Source organism: Coregonus lavaretus (assembly GCF_964263955.1).
Source record: "Coregonus lavaretus genome assembly, chromosome: 30".
Taxonomy (NCBI): Eukaryota; Metazoa; Chordata; class Actinopteri; order Salmoniformes; family Salmonidae; genus Coregonus; species Coregonus lavaretus.
In genome coordinates this window covers 15,068,353-15,096,267 of record NC_140017.1, presented here as the reverse complement: position 1 = coordinate 15,096,267, position 27,915 = coordinate 15,068,353, and the positions used below count along the sequence as shown (strand labels likewise).

Genomic DNA, 27,915 nt, shown 5'->3' with positions numbered 1-27,915 from the left:
GAGAGAGTGAGAGAAAGCTAGAGGAAAAGTGGCCAACTACAATGCCTCAACAGGGGGAAGCGGTTTGTGACAACGAGTGAAAGAGCAGAATAGCACAAAAGGACAAACTAAAAAAGAGTGGAGGCCAGAGAGACATTGACAGACAGTGCAGCTCGGTGACGTGATGTCCCATATGGAACGACCATAGACAGAGCAGACAGGTCAGGATCCAACGATGACGCGCCGCTCGCTTTCACAAGCCTTCATTAAAACTCATGCAGGACGATGTAGAAAGGAACCATTTTATCAGTCAGCCGGAGAGAGGAAAACCAGAGTTGGTAGCTCCTACTGTAATTTACCACAGAGTTCAAATACTGTTTCCAGCCTGGGAACAGCCAGGATGTGTAACAGCCTGATGATGCATAAATTGGAGTAATGTTGTGAATAATTGATTGAAAAGTGTTTGGTCCTGATTCACAAATGCCTCTCATCTATTTATCACTATTAGGAGAGGCTGCCAGGCCCATTAGAACAGCTGCTCGTTAGATGCCTGTCAATCAAGGGGGAGGGGGGAACACACACCAGGCATACATCTAGTGTGAAGAACAAGTGTTTGTGATATACTGTTAGTGTGAATATTCATGTTTTTCAGAATGTGTGACTGTATATTGTCCTGGTGTTGCCTTGTGCTTGGATGTGCATGTACTTTGTGAGTGTGTGTGTGCGCCTGCGTGTGAGTGGGTATCTTTGTGTGACCATCTTTTTCTCTCTCTCTCTCTTTCTCTGCATCAGGATGGCCTCTATATTTAACTGCAGCTAGCTAGCGAAGTCCCAGCTTTAAATGCCTCAGGCGTCTGCCATCTGTGTGCTCGCCACCACCATATATCTAATTTATGGCTGGACTGAATGTGTAATATAGTCCCATGTATGCATAATATATCACGTGATCATATATGTAAGAGGTGTGTGCAATAGATGTTAAGTCTCAGCCACTGTCCCTCCATCAGTCTCTCTCTCATCAGGTTTGACTGGGCTGATGAAGAGTCCAGATGTTTCTTAGACCTGGTTAAAAGATCCAAATGCAGGCATAATGCCAGATGTCTCATTAGGCAAATTTGATTAGGTTGCTCATTTAAAATTCTGAATGAGGCGGTTCCATATGTATGAAAGTATGGGAGGGTACGTGTGTGTGCGTTCATTTGCATTTGAGGCACTCTATATAAGTATTTGCATGTGTATGTATATATTACAGTATGCCCATGTGTGTGTGTGGGGGCTTGTTTGTGTGTTGTCTGTGTATGTGGTAGTGGTACCATGTGTCTGTGTATGGTAATACATGTGCTTGTATAAGGACCTGTCTGCTCCACTGTTCACGCTTTAGCATCAAAGTGTTCTAATGTGCAGATGTCTATAATGCTGTCTTTACAGTATGCCAACATACAACATATAATTTCACATTTCAGCATCCTAAAGCATGGCAAAAAGAATGCAGATGAAAAGGACAAAATGAAGTTAAAAACAGAGTACATATTACACAAAAACAGAGTACATATTACACACAACATAATACAATCTGATCAACTGTCATTTCATTATAGCTGTTAATTCAGGCATCTCAACACATTTCTCTCCCTTTCTCAACATCCTTATGCACTTATGAGCTCCACTGTTATCATGCTTGACTACTGCAACCCAGAGGAAACCGACAAAAGAGATGTGGTACTGCAACCTAGTGGTCAACATGGAAAATACATCAACAGTGTTCTAACCATGTAGGCAGCCTGCTGACAGCCTCCATGCTTTGCCCCAATTTGACCATTTAATTGGCCCCATTGAGAGTAATTTCTCTAAGGAATGACAATAAAAATACTACAAATGTCACAATTTGCAACACTCATTGGAAATATCTTCCACAAGCTGGTAGAGCACGGCGCTTGTAACGCCAAGGTAGTGGGTTCGATCCCCGGGACCACCCATACACAAAAAAAAAATGTATGCACGCATGACTGTAAGTCGCTTTGGATAAAAGCGTCTGCTAAATGGCATATTATATTATTATATTATTAAACAATTTAAAGCACATTATCATATTACCCAAATTCAGCCTAATCAGACCATTATCTTCATGTCTTATTGGGTGGAATTCAATGCAACTGAAACCAGGAATTGTAAAATAAAATGTTTTGCATAACAAGTTTGCATTACAATATTGAGAAGGCGACAACATGTTTGCCAGCTAAGTGTTTGCGGTAAAGCCCAGGGTCCTAGACAGACTGGCTCCTCTGTTTCATCTCTCTGGCTTCATCACTCTGGCTTCAGTCTCCCACTGGCAGCCCAGTCCTCTCTGACCTCTGCTGACCCATCTGTGTGTCTGTCCGGTCTTCCAGCTCTACTGGCCTGGCGCAGAGTGCCTCATGGACCCTGTGGAGACTAACCTGAGTCCTGTCTCTCCTTCCGAGGTGAGGCCTGGAGTTGTGCAGCTGGGGATCCTTGGCCCTCCGCTCTGCTGCCCCCCTCCTCCCTCGCCGCTACCACAACCTCTGAGATTATGTGCAGTGCCTTGGCCACAACACTAGAGGGCGCCGGTGGGGCGTCAGTTACACTTCCTGTGCCAGTTTCCGTCTCTGCATCACAGGAGTTTTCCCTGCCCTTCTCGCCATGCCCAGGTCTCCGGAGGGTCCTCCGATTTGTGGTGCGTCGTGATTGGTTGCAGTGCAGAGTGCGCCTGCGATGCCATTGGCTCAGGGATTTCTGGGCCTCGGTGCTAAGCTGGCGCGTGGCGAGACGAGGGCGGAAGCTGCTGATGTAGAAGAGAGAGGCGTACAGGGACGTCAAGTAATAACCTCCTGCAAAATAGAGAGACAGAGGTAGAGAGAGAGAGAAACAGAGACAGAAAGGGGGTTACTATACGAGTGTCCATGTGCACATACATGTTTCTGTGGGTCTGCGTGAAACGTTTGTATAATTCGTACCCTCTCCCTGCAGCTGTGTGGGGTCCAGTAGCTCCATCATGTAGTCAGTGTCCAGCTGCAGAGTGACCACATCACTACGCAGAAGCACCCAGGTCAGACAGGGCAGGAAGTCATCAGCCCCGTACACTACACCTGAGACAGAGGGGAGGAGGGAGTCAAAAGTCAAAGAACTCCAAACATCATCCTTAATAGAGAGTTTACATTTACATTTTAGTCATTTAGCAGACGCTCTTATCCAGAGCGACTTACAGGAGCAATTAGGGTTAAGTGCCTTGCTCAAGGGCACATCGACAGATTTTCCACCTAATTTCACCATACCTAAAGAAAGAGAGAGAAATACACTAACCCTAACCAACTCCATTCACTCCACATACTGAGGCTGAGGAGGTCTACCCTGCACCACCCACCTGGGTTGGCATTGGCTGTCATGCTGTGGTAGATGGTCTTGCAGACCTTGAGCATGATATGGACCTTCCTGCTGGGGGAGTAGGACTGGTGCATGGCTGACCACCTCTGCTGGATCTTCTCCAGGGTGACAGGGTCAGGGACCCCCGCCCCAGGCGTCCCTTCCAGCTCCTCCACCCCCCGGCCCTCCAGGACCCGCTGGTTCTCCCTCAGCTTCCGCAGGCTACCGTCATGGTCCCGACAGCTCTGGAGGCAGGTGTACAGGTGGGAGCTCACAGGCTTCAGGGCCACCTTGTGTAGGGAGAGCTCCAGTATGGCGTCTAATGTAGATAGAGGACAGAGAGAGGGAGAGACTGAGGTGTTAGAAAACAATTCTGGAAAATGATGTAGTTGAGTGTTTGTCCGTTTTGGCTTTGTGGTGGATAGTGAACTAAAGCTGAAAAGTTTCTTTGTATAATAGTAGTGATATTCTGTTTTCGAACACTAATTTGTTAATGCATGGACTCACCCAGCTCCCAGTTGGGTGTGTCGGCCATACTGTCTATGAAGATGTGTATCTCGGGACAGTCCAGCAGTGTCTCTCTCAGGGCAGTGAGAGCCGTACGCACCTCCTGAAGCAAATCCACACCTGTCATTCCAGGGGTAAACCCAGCCCCTAGGGTCATCTCAACGAATTCCAGCACTGCCTCTGCAAATACCCCGCCCCTCCGCTTACTGAGCTCCTGCACCCGCTTGGTCAGCCTCTTCTGTGGAGACCCCAGCCCACCAATGGCCAGGCCCACAGCCGAGAGGCGGTGCTTCACCTTGTCGGCCAACCGATACGAGGGGTGGGGGGAGTGGGAGGGGCTGGTGACCGACTCCGGCTCCTCCTCAATGCTGCTGATTGACAGCGAGTCCAGCTCCAGGGAGGGGGGACGGAGGAGGGAGGAGGGTGGTGGTTTGGAGAGCCATACATTGTCCTCAATCCAGGACACCCTGTGAGGGGACTGCGGGGCAGGGCTGAACAGGGGCTTGGGGTCTGACGGGGGCCTGGAGGTGTTAGTGCGGTCCTGGCTCCCTGTTCTGTGGAGTGACTCAATGGAAGCATCCCTACTGGGCCTCCTCAGAACCACCCCTCCTGTTGGGGTGGGGGGAGACGGGGAAGCCTGGACTACAGGAGACCCTGGAGACAAGACCAAACATATAGTGCATTCGGAAAGTATTCAGACCCCTTCCCCTTTTCCACATTTTGTTACGTTACAGCTTTATTCTAAAATGGATTAAAATATTTTTTTTCCCCTCATGAATCTACACACAATACCCCATAATGACAAAGCGAAAACAGTTTTTTTTTAAATTTCTGCAAATTTATTACAAATAAAAAACCTTATTTACATAAGTATTCAGACCCTTTGCTATGAGATTCGAAATTGAGCTCAGGTGCATCCTGTTTCCATTGATCATCCTTGAGATGTTTCTACAACTTGATAGGAGTCAACCTGTGGTAAAGTAAATTGATTGGATATGATTTGGGAAGGCACACGCCTGTCTATATAAGGTCCCACAGTTGACAGTGCATGTCAGAGCAAAAACCAAGCCATGAGGTCAAAGGAATTATCCGTAGAGCTCTGAGACAGGATTGTGTCGAGGCACAGATCTGGGGAAGGGTACCAAAATATTTCTGCAGCATTGGAGGTCCCCAAGAACACAGTGGCCTCCATCATTCTTAAATGGAAGAAGTTTGGAACCACCAAGACCCTTCCTAGAGCTGGCCACCCGGCCAAACTGAGCAATCGGGGGAGAAGGGCCTTGGTCAGGGAGGTGACCAAGAACCCAATGATCACTCTGACAGAGCTCCAGAGTTTCTCTTTGGAGATGGGAGAACCTTCCAGAAGGACAACCATCTCTGCAGCACTCCACCAAATCAGGCCTTTATGATAGAGTGGCCAGACGGAAGCCACTCCTCAGTAAAAGGCACATGACAGCCCGCTTGGAGTTTGCCAAAAGGACTCTCAGACCATGAGAAACAAGATCCTCTGGTCTGATGAAACCAAGATTGAACTCTTGGCCTGAATGCCAAGCGTCACGTCTGGAGGAAACCTGGCACCATCCCTACGGTGAAGCATGGTGGTGGCAGCATCATGCTTTGGGGATGTTTTTCAGCGGCATGGACTAGGAGACTAGTCAGGATCAAGGGAAAGATGAACGGAGCAAAGTACAGAGAGATCCTTGATGAAAACCTACTCCAGAGCACTCAGGACCTCAGACTGGGGCGAAGGTTCACCTTCCAACAGGACAACGACCCTAAGCACACAGCCAAGACAACGCAGGAGTGGCTTCGGGACAAGTCTCTGAGTGTCCTTGAGTGGCCCAGCCAGAGCCCAGCCTTGAACGCGATCGAACATCTCTGGAGAGACCTGAAAATAGCTGTGCAGCGACGCTCCCCATCCAACCTGACAGAGCTTGAGAGGATCTGCAGAGAAGAATGGGAGAAACAAATACAGGTGTGCCAAGCTTGTAGCGTCATACCCAAGAAGACTCTAGGCTGTAATCGCTGCCAAAGGTGCTTCAACAAAGTACTGAGTAAAGGGTCTGAATACCTATGTAAATGTGGTATTTCATTGTATTATTATTATTTTTTTAGCAAAACAATAGAAAAAACTGTTTTTGCTTTGTCATTATGGGGTATTGTGTGTAGATTGCTGAGGGAATAAATACAATTTAATCAATTTTAGAATAAGGCTGTAACCTAACAAAATGTGGAAAAAGTCAAGGGGTCTGAATACTTTCCGAATGCACTATATCAGTTAGTCGTTGGTTGATTTTGGTTTTGGCATAATGGCTAGTGAGCTCTATGATGTCTCATTACCTCCTACAGAGAGAAGGATGATTAATGCGGTGATATTTTCACACAGACAGGATGGACAATGATAATAAAACACATTAAAAGGGTCCAATGCAGTCGTTTAAAAAAAAATCAATTACACTAAAAGGGCATTATCATAATTTTCACAATTTCACAGTATTATTCCAATCATGTTTTTGACAACACTGGGCCTTAAAAATTAAAATCACTTTACCTGGATTATCAGGACTGGAGCTGCAGGGCTCCTGCTCCAATGAAATAGCTCTCTTAGTAAGAAGGCCCGCCCCTGACCAAGGTCTCGTTGTACTCAGTCGTCTCTCATGCCTATAATTGGATGGCCGATTAACTCGCTGTGAGCTGGTTGGTTGATGCGTCAGCCAGTCATCGCCATGCTCATGGAGATAGAGTGGGTTGATGATGCACAGAGCACCATTGGCTGCTGTCAGCTATTGAACAGAAGACACAATCGAGAGGGAGCTTGACTGTGTATTGAGGCACATGAGGATCTTTCCGAAAATGTAAAATTATCATTGGAGAATGATTTGAACTTGATACAATATAATGGTTTCAGTATTAAAGGTCGTTTTTATCTCAATATCAAATCATTTCTGGGTAACAAATAAATACCTTACTGTAGTAGTTTTCCATTAAAATGGTCAAAAATAAACAAAAATAGCTTTTTAGCAAAGAAATCTTTCTCAATCAAGAATTTTGCTAGGATTGTCTGGGAGAGGTCTGAGTTGGGAGGGGAAGGGCACTAAAGTAGAGGACGGGGGCCTAATGGGAGAGAGGTTATTGGCAGAGGTTTGGAACTCTCTTTGTGATTGGTCTATTACACATTATACTGCCTGGAGATGTCACCAGGCAAGCCAAAACTCCACCCATGCATCCTGTGTATGGGAGCCAGCAACTATCAGGAAATAACACTAACAATGTTTCCTTCCACAGTTTTTATGTGAGTAAAGTCATACCGTATAAAAAAAAAAGTAACGACAGCTGTGATGGAAACAGGAAGTTCCGGTACAACCTTTAAAATGCAGAGAGATCATTCTTTCGACATAGTGGATTTTTTTTGTGTCTGTAAAATTAATTATGCGAGAAATGGCGGTGAAAACGCCTTTATACGCAAATATTGATATTATAACTTTCATATTGAAGTAAACTTGTAGTCACATACAGTTGAAGTCGGAAGTTTACATACACCTAAGCCAAATACATTTAAACTCAGTTTTTCACAATTCCTGACATTTAATCCTAGTAAAAATTCCCTGTCTTAGGTCACTTAGGATCACCACTTTATTTTAAGAATGTGAAATGTCAGAATAATAGTAGAGAGTGTCACGTTTCGGCCGAGGCTGCTCCTCCTCCTGGTTCGGGCAGGCTTCGGCGGTCGTCGTCTCCGGAGTACTAGCTGCCACCGATCTATGTTTCATGTTCGTTTGGTTTGGTCTTGATGTTGTACACCTGTGTCTAGTTAGTCCTCGTTAGTGTTCTATTTAGTTCTCGTTGTGTGTGTCTGTGTTTGTGTGTGATTGTTTCGCTGTCGTGTTTGTGCGCTACTGTTGCCTTGTGCATTTCGTATTTTCCTCCTCTGTGTTAGGAGGTTATTTACGCACTGTTTTGTGCGCCTTTTGGTTTTCGCCTGTGTGCGGACTTTCTCGCCTCCGGGCGTTTGACTCGTTATTTTGAGTGTGCTTTTCACTAAAGTCTATTGGACTTATTTTCTGCGTCCTGCATCTGATTCCTGCACCACACCCACCTACAGCACCCACTGACAGAATCACACACCATAATGGAATCAGCAGGATCGGCCGTGACACCTGTGTCGCTCGAGGAGCATATCCATTGGCAAGATGGCCAGATAAGACAACTGGAGACCGCTCTACAGGACGTGATCAACACCCTGCACCGATGGGAAGCCAGCAGGGTACCCACACCTCCACCTACCCTGCCCACCCCATCGGCCGGTCCACCAGTCCCATGTCCGGAACCCAGGAGGATTCGGCTCTCGCTCCCGAGGGCGTATGACGGAACAGCTGCCGGGTGTCAGGGGTTCCTCCTGCAGGTGGAGCTCTACCTGGCCACTGTACACCCGGTGCCCTCGGGACACGAGAGCGTTTCCGCCCTCATCTCCTGTCTCTCGGGAAAGGCGTTGGAGTGGGCTAACGCTGAGTGGAGGAAGATGGACGCCAACACCATCTCCTACGCCGAGTTCTCCCGCCGCTTCAAGGCCGTGTTTGACCATCCACCTGAGGGCAAAGCGGCGGGGGAGCGGCTAGTCCACTTGAGACAGGGGAGGAGGAGCGCACAGGCGTTTGCTTTAGAGTACCGGACTCTAGCGGCGGATGCAGGGTGGAATGAACGGGCTCTCATCGACCATTTTCGGTGTAGCCTCCGGGAGGACGTTCAACGAGAGTTGGCCTGCAGGGATACCCATCTGACTTTCGACCAGTTGGTTGATCTGTCCATCCGTTTAGACACCCTGCTGGCCACCCGTGGACGTCCCGAGGGGGGTCCGTCCATTCCGCCCTCCGGCACCTCCGAGCCGAGCCCTATGGAGCTCGGGGGTGCCGGCGCTAGAGAACGGAGGAGGAGGAGCCCGAGGGGGCCTGTCTCCTGCACCAAGTGCGGTCGTGGAGGGCACACTGCGGCCAGGTGCTGGGGAGGGTTCTCCGGGGGAGAAGACAACAGGCCACGCACTGGGGGGGCCTCCCAGGTGAGTAGACGCCCCACTTACCCAGAGCTTTCTGTTGCGCACTTTTGTATACGTGTTGGTTTTCCACAGGTTGCACCTCATTCCCAGCATAAGGCGCTAGTAGATTCAGGCGCAGCTGGGAATTTTGTTGATCGAAAGTTTTGTTTAGAGTTAGGGATCCCTCTCCTACCTGTTGACAAACCTTTTCCCGTTCATGCCTTAGATAGCCGCCCGTTGGGGTCGGGGTTGATCAGGGAAGTCACAGCGCCACTTAGGATGTGTGCGCAGGGGGGTCATGAAGAGACTATACAGCTGTATCTGATCGACTCTCCTGCGTACCCAGTGGTGCTGGGAATTCCCTGGTTAAGCACCCATAACCCTGCTATTTCGTGGCAACAGAGGGCTCTCGATGGGTGGTCTGTTCAGTGTGAGGGGCGATGTCTGGGTGTTTCCGTGGGGGCGACTTCGGTGGAAAGTCCAAACCAAGTGCCCGCACTGCACATTCCGCCTGAATATGGGGATTTAGCTCTTGTGTTTAGCAAAACTAGGGCGACGCAGTTGCCTCCCCATAGACAGGGGGATTGTGCGATTGATCTCCAGGCAGGAGCAGCGCTCCCACGGAGCCATGTGTATCCTTTGTCTCAAGAGGAGAGAAAAGCTATGGAGACTTACATAGCCGAATCTTTGAGACAGGGATACATTCGGCCTTCCACTTCCCCCGCCTCTTCGAGTTTCTTTTTTGTGAAAAAGAAAGATGGAGGGTTGCGCCCGTGCATTGATTACCGTGGTCTCAATCAGATTACTGTGAAATACAGTTATCCACTCCCTCTGATTGCGACCATGACGGAGTTATTGCATGGGGCGCGGTTTTTCACAAAATTGGATCTCAGGAGCGCGTATAACTTGGTGCGCATTAGGGAGGGCGATGAATGGAAAACAGCGTTTAGTACCACGTCAGGTCATTTCGAATATCTTGTCATGCCATATGGGTTGATGAATGCTCCATCAGTCTTTCAATCCTTCGTAGATGACATTTTCCGGGATATGCAGGGACAAGGGGTGGTCGTGTACATTGATGATATTCTGGTGTACTCGTCTACCCGAGCCGAGCATGTAACCCTGGTGCGACGTGTATTGAGGAGGCTGTTGGAGCACGACCTATATGTCAAGGCAGAGAAATGTCTGTTTTTCCAGGAGTCGGTCTCCTTTTTGGGTTATCGGTTGTCCGCGTCAGGGGTGAGAATGGAGGTGGATCGTGTGTCCGCTGTACGTAATTGGCAAACTCCAACCACTGTAAAAGAGGTGCAGCAGTTCTTGGGCTTTGCGAATTACTACCGGAGGTTTATCCGGGGTTTTGGACAGGTGGCAGCTCCCATCACGTCCCTTCTGAAAGGGGGTCCGGTGCGCCTGCAGTGGTCAGCTGATGCGGACAGGGCCTTTGGGAGACTGAAGGACCTGTTTACGTCGGCTCCGGTGCTGGCGCATCCGGATCCCACAATTCCCTTTCAGGTTGAGGTGGACGCGTCTGAGGCTGGTATAGGGGCCGTGCTCTCTCAACGGTCCGGCTCGCCACCTAAACTCCGCCCCTGTGCCTTTTACTCCAAAAAGCTCAGCCCGGCGGAGCGTAACTATGACGTTGGGGACAGGGAGCTGTTAGCTGTAGTTCAGGCCCTTAAGGTGTGGAGGCATTGGCTTGAGGGGGCTCAACACCCTTTCCTCATTTTGACTGACCATCGGAACCTGGAGTACATCCGGGCAGCGAGGAGACTGAACCCTCGCCAGGCTCGATGGAGTATGTTTCTCACCAGGTTCGTATTTAAAATCACGTACATCCCTGGGTCCCAGAATGGCAAGGCAGATGCACTGTCCCGGCGGTATGACACGGAGGAGAGGTCCGTTGAGCCTACTCCCATACTACCGGAGTCTTGCCTTGTGGCACCGGTGGTGTGGGAGGTCGATGCCGAGATCGAGCGAGCGTTGCGTACCGACCCCAGCCCTCCACAATGTCCTGAGGGTCGGAAGTACGTTCCGCTCGAGATTCGGGATCGACTCATCTACTGGGCTCACACGTCACCCTCCTCTGGACATCCGGGTATTGGCCGGACAGTGCATTGCCTTAGCACTAAATACTGGTGGCCTACTTTGGCTAGGGATGTGAGGGTTTATGTCTCCTCCTGCTCAGTGTGCGCCCAGTGTAAGGCGCCCCGACATCTGCCCAGGGGTAAGTTACAGCCCCTACCCGTTCCACAACGACCATGGTCCCACCTCTCGGTGGATTTTGTAACAGACCTTCCCCTCTCTCAGGGGAATACCACCATCCTGGTCGTTGTGGACCGGTTCTCTAAGGCCTGTCGTCTTCTCCCTATGTCGGGTCTTCCTACTGCCCTACAGACCGCTGAGGCCCTATTTACCCACGTCTTCCGGCATTACGGGGTCCCCGAGGATATAGTGTCTGATCGAGGCCCCCAGTTTACCTCCCGTGTGTGGAGAGCGTTTATGGAGCGTTTGGGGGTCTCGGTTAGCCTTACCTCAGGGTACCACCCGGAGAGTAACGGGCAGGTAGAACGTGTCAACCAGGATGTGGGTAGGTTTCTGAGGTCGTATTGCCAGGACCGGCCTGAGGAGTGGGCGCGTTACATTCCCTGGGCCGAGATGGCCCAGAACTCTCTCCGCCACTCCTCTACTAACCTAACCCCTTTCCAATGTGTATTAGGTTACCAGCCAGTTCTGGCACCGTGGCAGCAGAGCCAGATCGAGGCCCCTGCAGTGGATGATTGGATGAGGCGCTCGGAAGAGACGTGGAACGCTGCCCACGTCCACCTGCAGCGGGCCGTCCTTCGTCACAAGGCGAGCGCCGATCTCCACCGCAGTGAGGGGCCGGTGTACGCACCCGGAGATCGAGTCTGGCTCTCTACCAGAAACCTACCCCTCCGCCTGCCCTGCCGGAAGCTGGGTCGGCGGTTTGTGGGGCCCTTTAAAGTCCTGAGAAGATTGAACGAGGTGTGTTATAGGTTACATCTACCTGTTGAATATAAGAATATTAACCCCTCGTTCCATGTGTCTCTTCTCAGGCCGGTGGTAGCTGGTCCACTCCAGGACAATGAGATAGGAGAGACTCCTCCGCCCCCATTGGACATCGAGGGGGCTCCGGCGTACACCGTTCGGTCCATCTTGGACTCCAGACGCCGGATGGGGGGTCTCCAGTATCTCGTGGAGTGGGAGGGGTACGGCCCGGAGGAGCGGTGCTGGGTGCCGCGGAGGGACATCCTAGACCCATCTCTCCTGTCGGAGTTCCACCGGGACCATCCCGCGCGCCCTGCTCCGCGTCCTCCTGGTCGTCCCCGAGGCCGGGGTCGGCGCACGGCTGGAGCCGCGCGTCAAGGGGGGGGGGTACTGTCACGGTTTCGGCCGAGGCTGCTCCTCCTCCTGGTTCAGGCAGGCTTCGGCGGTCGTCGTCTCCGGAGTACTAGCTGCCACCGATCTATGTTTCATGTTCGTTTGGTTTGGTCTTGATGTTGTACACCTGTGTCTAGTTAGTCCTCGTTAGTGTTCTATTTAGTTCTCGTTGTGTGTGTCTGTGTTTGTGTGTGATTGTTTCGCTGTCGTGTTTGTGCGCTACTGTTGCCTTGTGCATTTCGTATTTTCCTCCTCTGTGTTAGGAGGTTATTTACGCACTGTTTTGTGCGCCTTTTGGTTTTCGCCTGTGTGCGGACTTTCTCGCCTCCGGGCGTTTGACTCGTTATTTTGAGTGTGCTTTTCACTAAAGTCTATTGGACTTATTTTCTGCGTCCTGCATCTGATTCCTGCACCACACCCACCTACAGTACCCACTGACAGAGAGGATTTATTTCAGCTTTTATTTCTTTCATCACATTCCCAGTGGGTCAGAAGTTTACATACACTCAATTAGTATTTAGTAGCATTGCCTTTAAATTGTTTAACTTGGGTCAAACGTTTCGGGTAGCATTCCACAAGCTTCCCACAATAAGTTGGGTGAACTTTGACCCATTCCTCCTGAGAGAGCTGGTGTAACTGAGTCAATTTGTAGGCCTCGCACATGCTTATTCAGATCTGCCCACAAATTTTCTATAGGATTGAGGTCAGGGCTTTGTGATGGCAACTCCAATACCTTGAATTTGTTGTCCTTAAGCCATTTTGCCATAACTTTGGAAGTATGCTTGGGGTCATTGTCCATTTGGAAGACCCATTTGCAACCAAGCTTTAACTTCCTGACTGATGTCTTGAGATGTTGCTTCAATATATCCACATAATTTTCCTTCCTCATGATGCCACATATTTTGTGAAGTGCACCAGTCCCTCCTGCAGCAAAGCACCCCAACAGCATGATGCTGCCACCCCCGTGCTTCATGGTTGGGATGGTGTTCTTCGGCTTGCAAGCCACCCCCTTTTTCCTCCAAACATAACGATACTTTTGTACCGGTTTCCTCCAGCATCTTCACAAGGTCCTTTGCTGTTGTTCTGGGATTGATTTGCACTTTTCGCACCAAAGTAAGTTCAACTCTAGGAGACAAAACGCGTCTCCTTCCTGGGCGGTATGACGGCTGTGTGGTCCCATGGTGTTTATACTTGCGTTCTATTGTTTGTACAGATGAACGTGGTACCTTCAGGCATTTGGAAATTGCTCCCAAGGATGAACCAGACTTGTGGAGGTCTACAATTTTTCTTTTGAGGTCTTGGCAGATTTATTTTGATTTTCCCATGATGTCAAGCAAAGAGGCACTGAGTTTGAAGGTAGGCCTTTGAAATACATCCACAGGTACACCTCCAATTGACTCAAATGATGTCAATTAGCCTATCAGAAGCTTCTAAAGCCATGACATAATTTTCTGGAATTTTCCAAGCTGTTTAAATGCACAGTCAACTTAGTGTATGTAAACTTCTGACCCACTGGAATTGTAATACAGTGAATTATAAGTGAAATAATCTGTCTGTGAACAATTGTTGGAAAAATTACTTGTGTCATGCACAAAGTAGATGTCCTAACCGACTTGCCAAAACTATAGTTTGTTAACAAGATTTTTGTGGAGTGGTTGAAAAATGAGTTTTAATGACTCCAACCTAAGTATATGTAAACTTCTGACTTTAACTGTATGTGGTCCTCCCACAATGACTCTGGAAACCATGCAGTTTATTAGGCTACAGATAAAATAAGTTATGATGAACTTCACAGGGTGGTGAAAGTGCACGGTGATGAGCTTGATGCTCCTTTCAAATAAATATCGAGGGTCTTATTCTGGTGACATGATGATCAATGCTTGACTGCCATTTGACAAATAAAAACATACTCGCTCTTATCCATAATAATCTCATCATGTAGACTACCACAGTCTCTGCGAGCTGTTGGATATTGCGCACATGCCAAGACCAAAGTAGGCATATTTGCTATTTAACGCAACAATTTTTGTGACAAAACTATCGATAGAGTTGAAAATGTGATGGAAGCACATTGAACTTTAGATTTTTATTCTGTAAATGAAAACTTAAGCGAAAAAGTACATTGTGTGCACTATGTCATCGCACACTGATTTCTATTCACAACAAGTCAGTTTGGTGGAAACACACCACTGGTGGGAAAATGCACATATTTTCTTGATGCAGATTCTAGAATATTCGCTAATTGGATGGAAACCTAGCTACTGATATAATTTCTTCACACTTTTACAGTGTTAGCTTCTTCAGCTGATGTACAATATGATATCAAAACACAAGAAAAACATAATTTTGACTGCACTGGGCCTTTAAAACCTATATAGATTTGAAAAAGGAAATACAGTATTAAAATGTAAGATATTCGACTGAAGAGCAAAAGGAGTCGTGACGTCAGTCTGAACTGAGGTACACCTCAACTCATCTATGATGCTGAGAGTGACACTTGACTGGGATAACATTACAAAGCACTAGGAAAACCTCGGAGCAGACCTCTGCTTTTCAATGTGAATCACATGTCAAACCATGGCAACACATCCACTAGAGTGGTTCTCTAACTACGTCATGTTAAAGCAGAATACAACATAGTGAATACCCTATTTATACAAAAGTATGTGGACACCCCTTCAAATTAGTGGATTCGGCTATTTCAACCACACCTGCTGCTGACAGGTGTATAAGTCGAGCACACAGCCATGCAATCTCCAAAGACAAACATTTGCAGTACAATGGCCTTACTGAAGAGCTCAGTGACTTTCAACGTGGCACCGTCATAGGATGCCACTTTCCAACAAGTCAGTTCGTCCAATTTCTGCCCTGCTAGAGCTGCCCTGGTCAACTGTAAGTGCTGTTATTGTGAAGTGGAAACGTGTAGGAGCAACATCGGCTCAGCAGTGAAGTGGTAGGCCACGCAAGCTCACAGAACAGGACCGCCGAGTGCTGAAGCGCGTAGTGCAACCATCTGTCCTCGGTTGCAACACTCACAACAGAGTTCCAAACTGCCTCTGGAAGCAACGTCAGCACAAGAACTGTTCGTCAGGAGCTTCATGAAATGGGTTTCCATGGCCGAGCAGCCGCACACAAGCCTAAGATCACCATGAGCAATTCCAAGCGTCGGCTGGAGTGGTGCAAAGCTCGCTGCCATTGGACTCTGGAGCAGTGGAAACACGTTCTCTGGAGTGATGAATCATGCTTCACCATCTGGCAGTCCGATGGACGAATCAGGTTTGGCGGATGCCAGGAGAACACTACCTGCCCGAATGCATAGTGCCAAAGTTTGGTGTAGGAGGAATAATGGTCTGGGGCTATTTTCATGGTTCGGGCTAGGCCCCTTAGTTCCAGTGAAGAGAAATCTTAACGCTACAGCATACAATGTCATCCTAGATGATTCTGCGCTTCCAACTTTATGGCAACAGTTTGGGGAAGGCCCTTTCCTGTTTCAGCATGACAATTACCCCGTGAACAAAGCGAGGTCCATACAGAAATGGTTTGTCGAGATCGGTGTGGAATATTTCTTTTTATTTATTTCAAAAATTTTCTCCCTAATTTCGTGATATCGAATTGGTAGTTACAGTCTTGTCACATCGCTGCAACTCCCCTACGGACTCGGGAGAGGTGAAGGTCGAGAGCCATGCATCCTCTGAAACAAGACCCTGCCAAGCCACACTGCTTCTTGACACACTGCTCACTTAACCCGGAAGCCAGCCGCACCAATGTGTCTGAGGAAACACCATCCAGCTTGAGACCGAAGTCAGCTTGCAGGTGCCCGGCCCGCCACAAGGAGTCGCTAGAGCGCGATGGGACAAGGAAATCCCGGCCGGCCAAATCCTCCCCTAACCCGGACGACGCTGGGCCAATTGTGCACCGCCTCATGGGTCTCCCGGTCACGGCCGGCTGTGACACAGCCTGGGATCGAACCCGAGTCTGTAGTGACGCCTCAAGTACTCCGATGCAGTGCCTTATACCGCTGCGCCACTTGGGAGGCCGGTGTGGAAGAACTTGACTGGCCTGCACAGAGCCCTGACCCCAACCCCATTGAACACCTTTAGGATGAATTGGAACACTGACTGCAAGCCAGGCCTAATCGCCCAACATCAGTGCCGACCTCACTAATGCTTGTGGTTGAATGGAAGCAAGTCCCAGCAGCAATGTTCCAATATCTAGAGGAAAACCTTCCCAGAAGAGCGTAGGCTGTTATAGCAGCAAAGGGGGGACCAACTCCATATTAAAGCCCATGATTTTGGAATGAGATGTTCGACGAGCAGGTGTCCACATACTTTTGGTCATGTAGTGTAGGTCCCAACCTTTATAGACATGTTATGAAGCTATGAATACTGCTGATTACCTGTATGGTGCACATGGCAGTACTAGGAGCCCTCTGAGTCATGTGATCAGGCTGGAGGTCAGTGGTGGGACACAGCCAGGACTCTATATACAAACAGATACACAAAAAGAGAGGGAGGAAAGGAGATCAAACATTAGAATGATGAGATGGTAGTCGTCAAGAGGAGGCAGAGTAAGAAGAGGAGCACATAGAGGATGAGACGTTTGATATGAAGTGACTAGGATGGATGACAAGGAGATAGTTGTGCAGGAGGAGTGAAAGGAAGATGATAAGTGGAAGAGAGCGTGGGTGAGGAAGAGGAGAGATGAAGAGGGTGAATTCAGACTTACTGGGACCCAGCTGGGACAGACTGCTGGACTGTGGCTGATCTGATACACTATAGAGCCACGGAGGGATGAACAGACACACTGGCAACACGTCCCTGAGAGAGAGAAAGAGAGAGATAGAGAGACAGACAGACAGAGAGAGATAGAGAGATATGGAACGAGAGAGAGAGAGAAAGAGTGAGACAGATAGAGATAGAGACAGACGATCAAAACCTTAGAAAAACCTTGACAAAGTATAGGCTCAGTCTTGCCATTGAGAAGGGTAGACACAGGAAAACCTGGCTCCCTGTAGAGGAAAGGCTGTGCAACCACTGCACCACAGCAGAACCTGAGACAGAGCTGCATTTCCTGACAAAATGTCAAAAATATAAAACAATTAGAGAGTGTAATTTCCCCAAATTTGACACCCTTATTCAAGGTTTCAAAGACCTCTCTGCTGAGAATAGGCTACCTGTCCTGTTGGGGGAGGACGCAGAGAGCTGTGGGTTGGCAGCGCACTACATTGCTGCCTGCCATAAGATGAGGGACAGTGTCTGACAGACCAACCAACCTGCAAATGTCCTCTATGCTTATTGTTATTGTTCAATGTATGGTAATTTTGACCCTTGATTATTGTTGTTACTGTTGTCCCATTGACAATATTGATTATTATTATTTTAATTACGTTAATATTGTAAATCTCCAAAGTAAGCTTTGGCAATATGTACATTGTTACGTCATGCCAATAAAGCAAATTGAATTGGATTTAATTGAGAGAGACAGAGAGAGAGAGAGGTAGTGTGGGCTCCTGAGTTCTTCTGCAAAAATATAGAATTAGAGTTAGATAGACTTGAATTTTTTCACAAGGATTTATACAGGATACTAACCTCAACATTAAAACCTTCAATCAAAATCTAATTTCCATCCATAAAACCTTGATTTTTGACAAAATTACCTGAATGGACTATTACTACCAAGGACTATCAAGAAAAAAAACGTATAACAAACCAAAACCTGCAGAAGAAACACAGCGGAACCTGGAAATACCATCCAACACCAAACTGAGTGAGTAATGTTCAGTCTGAACCTACTTCTGAAGTAAAAGGCAATAATCTCTAGGTAATTTTGTTATATAAAGCTTAATAAGTAAGGCTACTAAGCTACAATGGCAGGAGAGTTCCCCCCCAAAAAAAGCTTCTTCCACTTTCCCCAACGCACAAGTGGTTATCTCCACCCTGCTCCCACGAAAATACGTTCACCCTGCCACCATACAGCAGGTGAATGCAAGCATTTCGCGAGACTGTGCCTCAAAACCTAATGTCTACCTGGCCAACCACTCCACCCTGGACTTGAACAGCCTTTACGACCAGGTCCACCTCTACAAGGCAGCGATCCCAACTTTTGCCAGGACCCTGAAGGACGTCACCCTCAACCGTAGCCCCAGCACCTCACACAGGAGCAACAGAGCAACGGACACCCCGCCTAGACCAGTGAGACACCCTCCCAGACCTGCAAGACCTCCTCCTGAAGGACCTGCACACAAAAACAACACTAGACACTATGGAACACAAAGCTTTTACTATCTCATCCTGGAATATACAAGGTGTGAGGTCATCTGCCTTTGGCCTAAAGAGCAGGAACGCAGACTTCATCAAAGAAATTGGAAATACAGACATTGTCATCCTACAAGAAACATGGCATAAAGGAGACGGACCCACTGGTTGCCCTCTAGGTTACAGAGAGCTGGTAGTCCCATCCACCAAACTACCAGGTGTGAAACAGGGAAGGGACTCAGGGGGTATGCCAATTTGGTATAGAGCAGACCTAACCCACTCTATTACATTTGTCAAAACAGGAACATTTTACATCTGGCTTCTCAACAGAGAAAAATTTCCTCATGTGTGCTACCTATATCCCCCCAATAGAATCCCCATACTTTAACGATGACAGCTTCTCCATCCTAGACGGGGAGATCAACCATTTCCAAACCAGGGACATGTACTTGTCTGTGGCGACCTAAATGCCAGAACTGGACAAGAACCTGACATCCTCAGCACACAGAGGGACAAACACCTACCTGGAAGTGACAGCATTCCTTCCCCCATATGCCCCCCTAGACACAACTACGACAACATAACCAACAAAAACGGGTCACAACTCCTGCAGTTCTGTCGGACGCTGGGTATGTACATAGTCAATGGTAGGCTTCGAGGGGACTTCTATGACAGGTACACATATAGCTCATGTCTTGGCAGTAGTACTGTAGACTACTTTATCACGGACCTCAACCCAGAGTCTCAGTGTTCACTGTCAGTCCACTGACACTCCTATCAGATCACAGCAAATTAGTAGTGTGGAAATCTACCAAAAAACTATTAGGCAACAACAAATTCAATCCCTTCTAGACAATTTCCTGGACAAAATGTTTCACTGTAATAATGAAGGTGTAAACTTGGCAGTAGAAAACCTAAACAGTATATTTGACCTCTCAGCTTCCCTATCAAATCTAAACATTTCAAGCAGACAACCTAAGAAAATTAACAACAATTACAAATGGTTTGATGAAGAATGCAAAAACCTAAGAAAGAAATTGAGAAACCAAAAACATAGAGACCCAGAAAACCTGAGCCTACGCCTTCACTATAGTGAATCACTAAAATAATACAGAAATACACTACGGGAAAAAGAAGCAGCACGTCAGAAATCAGCTCAATGTAGTTGAACAATCTATAGAATACAAACCCTCCAACCCAAAAAGGCCTGTGTGGTTGATGGTATCCTAAATGAAATGATAAAATATACAGACCACAAATTCCAATTGGCTATACTTAAACTCTTTAACATCATCCTCGGCTCTGGCATATTCCCTAATATTTGGAACCAAGGACTGATCACCCCAATCCACAAAAGTGGAGACAAATTTGACCCCAATAACTGCCTTGGGATATGCGTCAACAGCAACCTTGGGAAAATCCTCTGCATTATCATTAACAGCAGACTCGTACACACAGCAGACTGAGCAAATGTCAAATTGGCTTTTTACCAAATTACCGTACGACAGTCCACGTATTCACCCTGCACACCCTAATTGACAAACAAACAAACCAAAACAAAGGCAAAGTCTTCTCATGCTTTGTTGATTTCAAAAAAGCTTTCGACTCAATTTGGCATGAGGGCCTGCTATACAAATTGATGGAAAGTGGTGTTGGGGGGGATAACATACGACATTATAAAATCCATGTACACAAACAACAAGTGTGCGATTAAACTTGGCAAAAAACAGGTATGCAGTTTAAGCCCCACCCTCTTCAACAGATATATCAACGAATTGGCGAGGGCACTAGAACAGTCTGCAGCATTCGGCCTCACCCTACTAGAATCTTAAGTCAAATGTTTACTGTTTGCTGATGATCTGGTGCTTCTGTCCCCAACCAAGGAGGGCCTACAGCAGCACCTAGATCTTCTGCACAGATTCTGTCAGACCTGGGCCCTGACAGTAAATCTCAGTAAGACTAAAATAATGGTGTTCCAAAAAAGGTCCAGGTGCCAGGACCATGAATACAAATTCCATCTAGACACCGTTGCCCTAGAGCACACAAAAAACGATACATACCTCGGCCTAAACATCAGCGCCACAGGTAACTTCCACAAAGCTATGAACGATCTGAGAGACAAGACAAGAAGGGCCTTCTATGCCATCAAAAGGAACATAAAATTCGACATACCAATTAGGATCTGGCTAAAAATACTTGAATCAGTTATAAAACTCATTGCCCTTTATGGTTGTGAGGTCTGGGGTCTGCTCACCAACCAAGAATTCACAAAATGGGACAAACACCAAATTGAGACTCTGCATGCAGAATTCCTCAGAAATATCCTCCATGTACAACGTAAAACACCAAATAATGCATGCAGAGCAGAAATAGCCCGATACCTGCTAATTATCAAAATCCAGAAAAGAGCCGTTAAATTCTACAACCACCTAAAAGGAAGCGATTCCCAAACCTTCCATAACAAAGCCATCACCTACAGAGAAATTAACCTGGAGAAGAGCCCCCTAAGCAAGCTGGTCCTGCAGCTCTGTTCACAAACACAAACAGACCCCACAGAGCCCCAGGACAGCAACACAATTAGACCCAACCAAATCATGAGAAAACAAAAAGATAATTACTTGACACATTGGAAAGAATTTACAAAAAAACAGAGCAAACTAGAATGCTATTTGGCCCTAAACATATAGTACACAGTGGCAGAATACCTGACCACTGTGAATGACCCAAAATTGAGGAAATCTTTGACTCAAGAGAAGACAGGCTATGTGCACACTGCCCACAAAATGAGGTGGAAACTGAGTTGCACTTCCTAACTTCCTGCCAAATGTATGACCATATTAGAGACATATTTCCCTCAGATTACACAGACCCACAAAGAATTCGAAAACAAATCCAGTTTTGATAAAATCCCATATCTACTGGGTGAAATACCACAGTGTGCAATCAAAGCAGCACGATTTGTGACCTGTTGCCACAAGAAAAGGGCAACCAGTGAAGAACAAACACCATTGTAAATACAACCTATATTTATGTTTATTTATTTTCCCTTTTGTACTATTTGCACATCATTACAACACTGTATATAGACATAATGACACTTGAAATGTCTTTATTATTTTGGAACTTTTGTGAGTGTAATGTTTACTGTTAATTTTTTATTGTTTATTTCACTTTGGTTTATTATCTACTTCACTTACTTTGGCAATGTAAACATATGTTTCCCATGCCAATAAAGACCCTTGAATTGAATTGAATTGAGAGAGAGAGAAAGAGAGAGAGAGAGAGAGAGAGAGAGAGAGAGAGAGAGAGAGAGCAAGAGAGAGATATGGAGTGTGAGAGAGAGAGAGAGAGAGAGAGAGAGAGAGAGAGAGAGAGAGAGAGAGAGAGAGAGAGAGAGAGAGAGAGAGAGAGAGAGAGATATGGAGTGAGAGAGAGAGAGAGAGATATGGAGTGAGAGAGAGATATGGAGTGAGAGAGAGAGAGAGAGAGAGAGAAAGTGAGAGAGAAAGAGAAGTTAATGATATATATCAGATGCAAAACTGATAAATACTGTAGTTAGTATATATACCGTAGGTTGTTGTAACTCACCTGCTCAGAGAGTAGAAGACCACTAACTGAGCCAGATCAGAGAAGCCTAAATATGACTGAGATAGCTGATAAACTGAGAGACAAGAAGAGAGAGGTTATTATAAGACGTACAACAAACTAAGAACTTGAGATTAACCTTAAAAATAGGGAAGCATGAAGTGCGGCTGTTGAGGTTCTGGTCAGTAAAGAATGCATGTGTGCGTGTTTGTCTGTGTGTCCTGCCTACCTGCACCAATGTGTTGTATGGGGTTGTCTCTGACATGTCCACTCCCTCCTCCAGTGGACACACACAGCAGGACGGGCTGGGAGGCAGAGTCCCTCAACACCAGGAAGCTCTGTGAAAGGAGAGAGAGGTGATGAGAAGCCTCATTACACTGTGTTTGGGCGTTAGGAAACAGTGATTCTGCAGAGCAGCTTCACAGAAAAGGACAAGATGGACTTACTCATTTTTCTGTAGATCAGTCATTCAAGGCCTACAGAAGTGAGCAAGTCAGGCTAGCCTCACACCAACGCTAACTAAGTGGCAGAGAATGTGCAAGCGCAAATAATACACACACATTCAAATACACGTACGCACCAAAAGCTCACAGCGAAATAAGTGAGCACGCACACACACATACACACGCAATAGGGCTACAGACACATCACAGGAAGTGGGTTTGATGAACAGTGTGTTCAGGAATAGATACCTAACTGTGATAGTGAGAGACACATTGGTATGTTCACTTTGAGTCAAGTCAAAAACAAACTATAGGCAGCAGCAGTTTGATGCAACGCAAGCTACAGTTGAAGTCGGAAGTTTACATACACTTAGGTTGGAGTCATTAAAACTTGTTTTTCAACCACTCCACAAATGTCTTGTTAACAAACTATAGTTTTGGCAAGTCGGTTAGGACATCTACTTTGTGCATGATACAAGTAATTTTTCCAACAATTGTTTACAGACGGATTATTTCACTTATAATTCACTGTATCACAATTCCAGTGGGTCAGAAGTTGACTGTGCCTTTAAACAGCTTGGATAATTCCAGAAAATGATGTCATGGCTTTAGAAGCTTCTGATAGGCTAATTGACATCATTTGAGTCAATTGGAGGTGTACCTGTGGATGTATTTCAAGGCCTACCTTCAAACTCAGTGCCTCTTTGCTTGACATCATGGGAAAATCAAAATAAATCTGCCAAGACCTCAAAAGAAAAATTGTAGACCTCCACAAGTCTGGTTCATCCTTGGGAGCAATTTCCAAATGCCTGAAGGTACGATGTTCATCTGTACAAACAATAGTACGCAAGTATAAACACCATGGGACCACGCAGCCGTCATACCGCTCAGGAAGGAGACGCGTTCTGTCTCCTAGAGATGAACGTACTTTGGTGCGAAAAGTGCAAATCAATCCCAGAGCAACAGCAAAGGACCTTGTGAAGATGCTGGAGGAACGTATCTATATCCACAGTAAAACGAGTCCTATATTGACATAACCTGAAAGGCCGCTCAGCAAGGAAGAAGCCACTGCTCCAAAACCGCCATAAAAAAGCCAGACTACGGTTTGCAACTGCACATGGGGACAAAGATCATACTTTTTGGAGAAATGTCCTCTGGTCTGATGAAACAAAAATAGAATTGTTTGGCCATAATGACCTTCGTTATGTTTGGTGGAAAAAGGGGGTTACTTGCAAGCCGAAGAACACCATCCCAACCACGAAGTACAGGGGTGGCAGCATCATGCTGTGGGGGTGCTTTGCTGCAGGAGGGACTGGTGCACGTCATAAAATAGATGGCATCATGAGGAAGGAAAATGAGGTGGATATATTGAAGCAACATCTCAAGACATCAGTTAGGAAGTTAAAGCTTGGTCGCAAATGGGTCTTCCAAATGGACAATGACCACAAGCATACTTCCAAAGTTATGGCAAAATGGCTTAAGGACAACAAAGTCAAGATATTGGAGTCGCCATCACAAAGCCCTGACCTCAATCCTATAGAACATCTGTGGGCAGATCTGAAAAAGCGTGTGCGAGCAAGGAGGCCTACAAACTGACTCAGTTACACCAGCTCTCTCAGGAGGAATGGGCCAAAATTCACCCAACTTATTGTGGGAAGCTTGTGGAAGGCTACCCGAAAAGTTTGACCAAAGTTAAACAATTTAAAGGCAATGCTACCAAATACTAATTGAGTGTATGTAAACTTCTGACCCACTGGGAATGTGATGATCCTAACTGACCTAAAACAGGGAATTTTTACTAGGATTAAATGTCAGGAATTGTGAAAAACTGAGTTTAAATGTATTTGGCTAAGGTGTATGTAAACTTCCGACTTCAAATGTATATTAAATATAAAGTTCTCTAAATATCAATGCATATCGTCAACTAAACCCGCAGAAGATAGATTAACTCCCCTTTGTTCACTTCATCATTCACAGTGAATACACAGCGCCTTCAGAATGTTTTCATCCCCCTTGACTTATTGCACATTTTGTTGTGTTACAGACTGAATTCAAAATGGATTAAATAAATAAAAATTCTCACTGATCTACACACAATACCCCATAATCACAAAGTAAAAATATGTTTACAAATATTTTAGCACATTTATTGAAAGTATCTCATTTACATAAGTATTCACACACCTGAGCCAATAGCACCTTTGGCAGCTATTACAACTGTGAGTCGTTCTGGGTAAGTCTCTAAGAGCTTTCCACACTGGGATTGTGCAACATTTGCCCATTATTCTTTTCCAAATTCTTCAAGCTCTGTCAAATTGGTTGTTGATCATTGCTAGACAGCTATTTTCAGGTCTTGCATAGATTTTCAAGTAGACTTAAGTCAAAACTGTAACTTGGCCACTCAGGAACAATTACTGTCTTTTTGGTAAGCAACTCCAGTGTAGATTTGGCCTTGTGTTTTAGGCACTTGTCCTGCTGAAAGGTGAATTAATCTCACAGTGTCTGGTGGAAAGCAGACTGAACCAGGTTTCCCTCTAGCATTTTGCCTGTGCTTAGCTCCATTCCGTTTCTTTGTTTATTCTGAAAAACTCCCCAGTCCATAACGATTACAAGCATACCCATAACATGATGCAGCCACCACTATGCTTGGAAATATGGAGAGTAATACTCAGTAATTTGTGTATTGGATTTGCCCCAAACATAACACTTTGTATTCTGGACAAAGTTAATTGCTTTGCCACATTTTTAGCAGTATTACTTTAGTGCCTTGCTGTAAACAGGATGCATGTTTTGGAATATTTTTATTCTGTACAGGCTTCCTTCTTTTCACTCTGTCAATTAGGTTAGTATTGTGGAGTAAATGCAATGTTGTTGATCCATCCTTAGTTTTCTTCTATCACAGCCATTAACCTCTGTGACTGTTTTTAAGTCACCACTGGCCTCATGGTGAAATCCCTGAGCGGTTTCCTTCCTCTCCGGCAACTGAATTAGGAAGGACGCCTGTATCTTTGTAGTGACTAGGTGTATTGATACACCATCCAAAGTGTAATTAATAACTTCACCATGCTCAAAGGGATATTCAATGTCTGCTTTTTTAAAAATCCTATTTACTAATAGGTGCCCTTCTTTGCGAGGCATTGGAAAACCTCCCTGGTCTTTGTGGGTGAATCTGTGTTTGAAATTCACTGCTCGATTCAGGGACCTTACAGATAAGTGTATGTGTGGGGTATAGCGATGAGGTTGTCATTCAAAAATCACGTTAAACACTATTATTGCACACAGAGTGAGTTCATGCAACTTATTATGTGACTTGTTAAACAAATGTTAACTCCTGAACTTATTTAGGCTTGCCAAAACAAAGGAGTTGAATACTTATTGACTGAAGGCATTTCAGCGTATATAATTTTTTTATACATTTGTAAAAATGTCGAAAAACATAACTACACTTTGACATTATGGGGCATTGTGTGTAGGTCAGTGACAAAAAATCTCTTATTTAACCATTTAAAATTCAGGCTGTAACACAACAACATTTAGAAAAAGTCAAGGGGTGTGAATAATTTCTGAAATATAAAGTGCTTTTCTTATCCCACCAATTCAACCTAAACCCTGACATATAGTAGTTCTCACAGTGTAATAGGATGCTGTATCCAGATACTGTCTCACCATACTCACTTGTCTCAGTGGTTGATCTTGTTAAGACAGGGTCCTTAAGATAGCTGTGGTTCTTTAGCAAACCGAATATATTTTCTGCATCGATCAACTTCTACGCCACTACTCAGTCTGCTCCTCTTTCTTTCAGTCCATCTGTATCTCTCCTTTCTTATTCTCTCACACATGCAGCACTTCCGCATTAATTTGCTGTTATGCTAGATAAAGGGAACTACAAGAGCAACTCGACATACTGTAAGTGTCTGCCTCCATATTTATCTGTAATATCGCATCCTGTTCACATGCTAACCCAATGTACCAAGGTGACCTGGAGGCTAGGCCTAAGGGCCTGAATGCAGAGGTCAACCATGAGGTCAGACAATAGATAGTGGCATGGGCCTACACAGTGTGTCCATCTCAAATGACACCCTATTCCCTACATAGTGCACTACTTTTGACCAGAGCCCTATGGGCCCTGGTCAAAAGTAGTGCACTATATAGGGAATAGGGTGCCATTTGGGACGGACACACTGTGACTGATGCACACAGTGATCTGTGTAAAGACAGAGGGTAGTGGGGGGGAACTCACCCCAGCAGGCCGGCCCCAGAGGGCAGCGTGGGCCCCGTCTCTATCCCAGGGGTTCCCAGGGGCCCAGGCGTCCTGACACAGTCGCAACCTGTCCAGTAGAGTCAGGGGCCTCCGCAAAACTCCATCAGTAACCTCATTCTCTGTCCTCACCGTGTCACTCACACCTCTATAGATAATGACACAACAGGGTAGTTATAGGCTCCATAATATGCTGTTACAGCATACAGGGGAGGTTTACCGGACACAGATAAAAAAATTTAAAATGCCTTTTAGTCCAGGACGACGCTTAATCTGTGTCCTGAAAACTGCCACAGAGCTCGTATAAAACTGAGATATATACCCCCCAGAGTGGGTCCCTAATAACGATCCATGGGGTGTACAAAAGATCCTCACCTGTGAGATTCATCCTTCTTATCCTGATCTTCCAATCCCCTCATCATCCCAGACTAGAGAGGATACCACAGAAACATAGTTGTGCAAAATCTACAAAATGTTTAGTGTATGCTAACTGCATATGGATTAAGATCAAATCCAATATATCAACATGAAAGATGTTTAAAAAGAACATTAGAAAAAAAGAACATTCAAATATTTGAACAAGTTATTCTGGAATGGAAGAGTGATTATATCCATCCTCAACAAACATTTAAAAGAATAGTTCACCCAAAACACATTATTTTGTAATTTTGGTGAACTAACCCTTTAAGGTTGATTTGAGAGAAACCAGCAGAGAAATAAATGTATTAAAAAGGGTTACTTACTGTTAATGGCCCCTATGGCTGCTTGTCAAAGTAGCTGCGACTTTATGTGGCTCCCCTTCAGCCTAACAGAAACTCCACAGATCTCTTCATGTTGTAACCTTGTGCCTACAGACCTGTCCTCTCACATTCTAACTATGTCGCTCAACAATTTGTGTTATCGGTGAAAATTACAGGGTAAAACATTTGTCTACTGCAGATTTCATACCTCAGCAACACAAGTATTTCGCTGTTCTGTTAGAAGTATATTTTGTGTCGATGCTTTACCTGCCTCTACCACAGTCAACTACACACCTTGACATTTGATGTTTCACTTTCACTCGCTCACTCTACTTTTATTTCT

At 45.9% G+C, this 27,915-nt stretch overlaps 1 pseudogene across 1 annotated transcript; it reads right to left on the bottom strand.

Moving 5' to 3' along the window:
• Positions 1-1,550: 1,550 nt before the first annotated feature.
• LOC311105572 (ras and Rab interactor 2-like) lies at positions 1,551-27,827 on the bottom strand (annotated as a pseudogene). Its single transcript, XR_014615842.1, has 12 exons — positions 27,576-27,827; positions 27,208-27,260; positions 26,815-26,980; positions 22,361-22,469; positions 22,135-22,207; positions 17,018-17,109; positions 16,689-16,771; positions 6,416-6,647; positions 3,865-4,518; positions 3,359-3,676; positions 2,952-3,083; positions 1,551-2,825 (listed from the first exon to the last, which is right to left on the bottom strand). The product of XR_014615842.1 is annotated as a ras and Rab interactor 2-like (transcript).
• Positions 27,828-27,915: the final 88 nt, after the last annotated feature.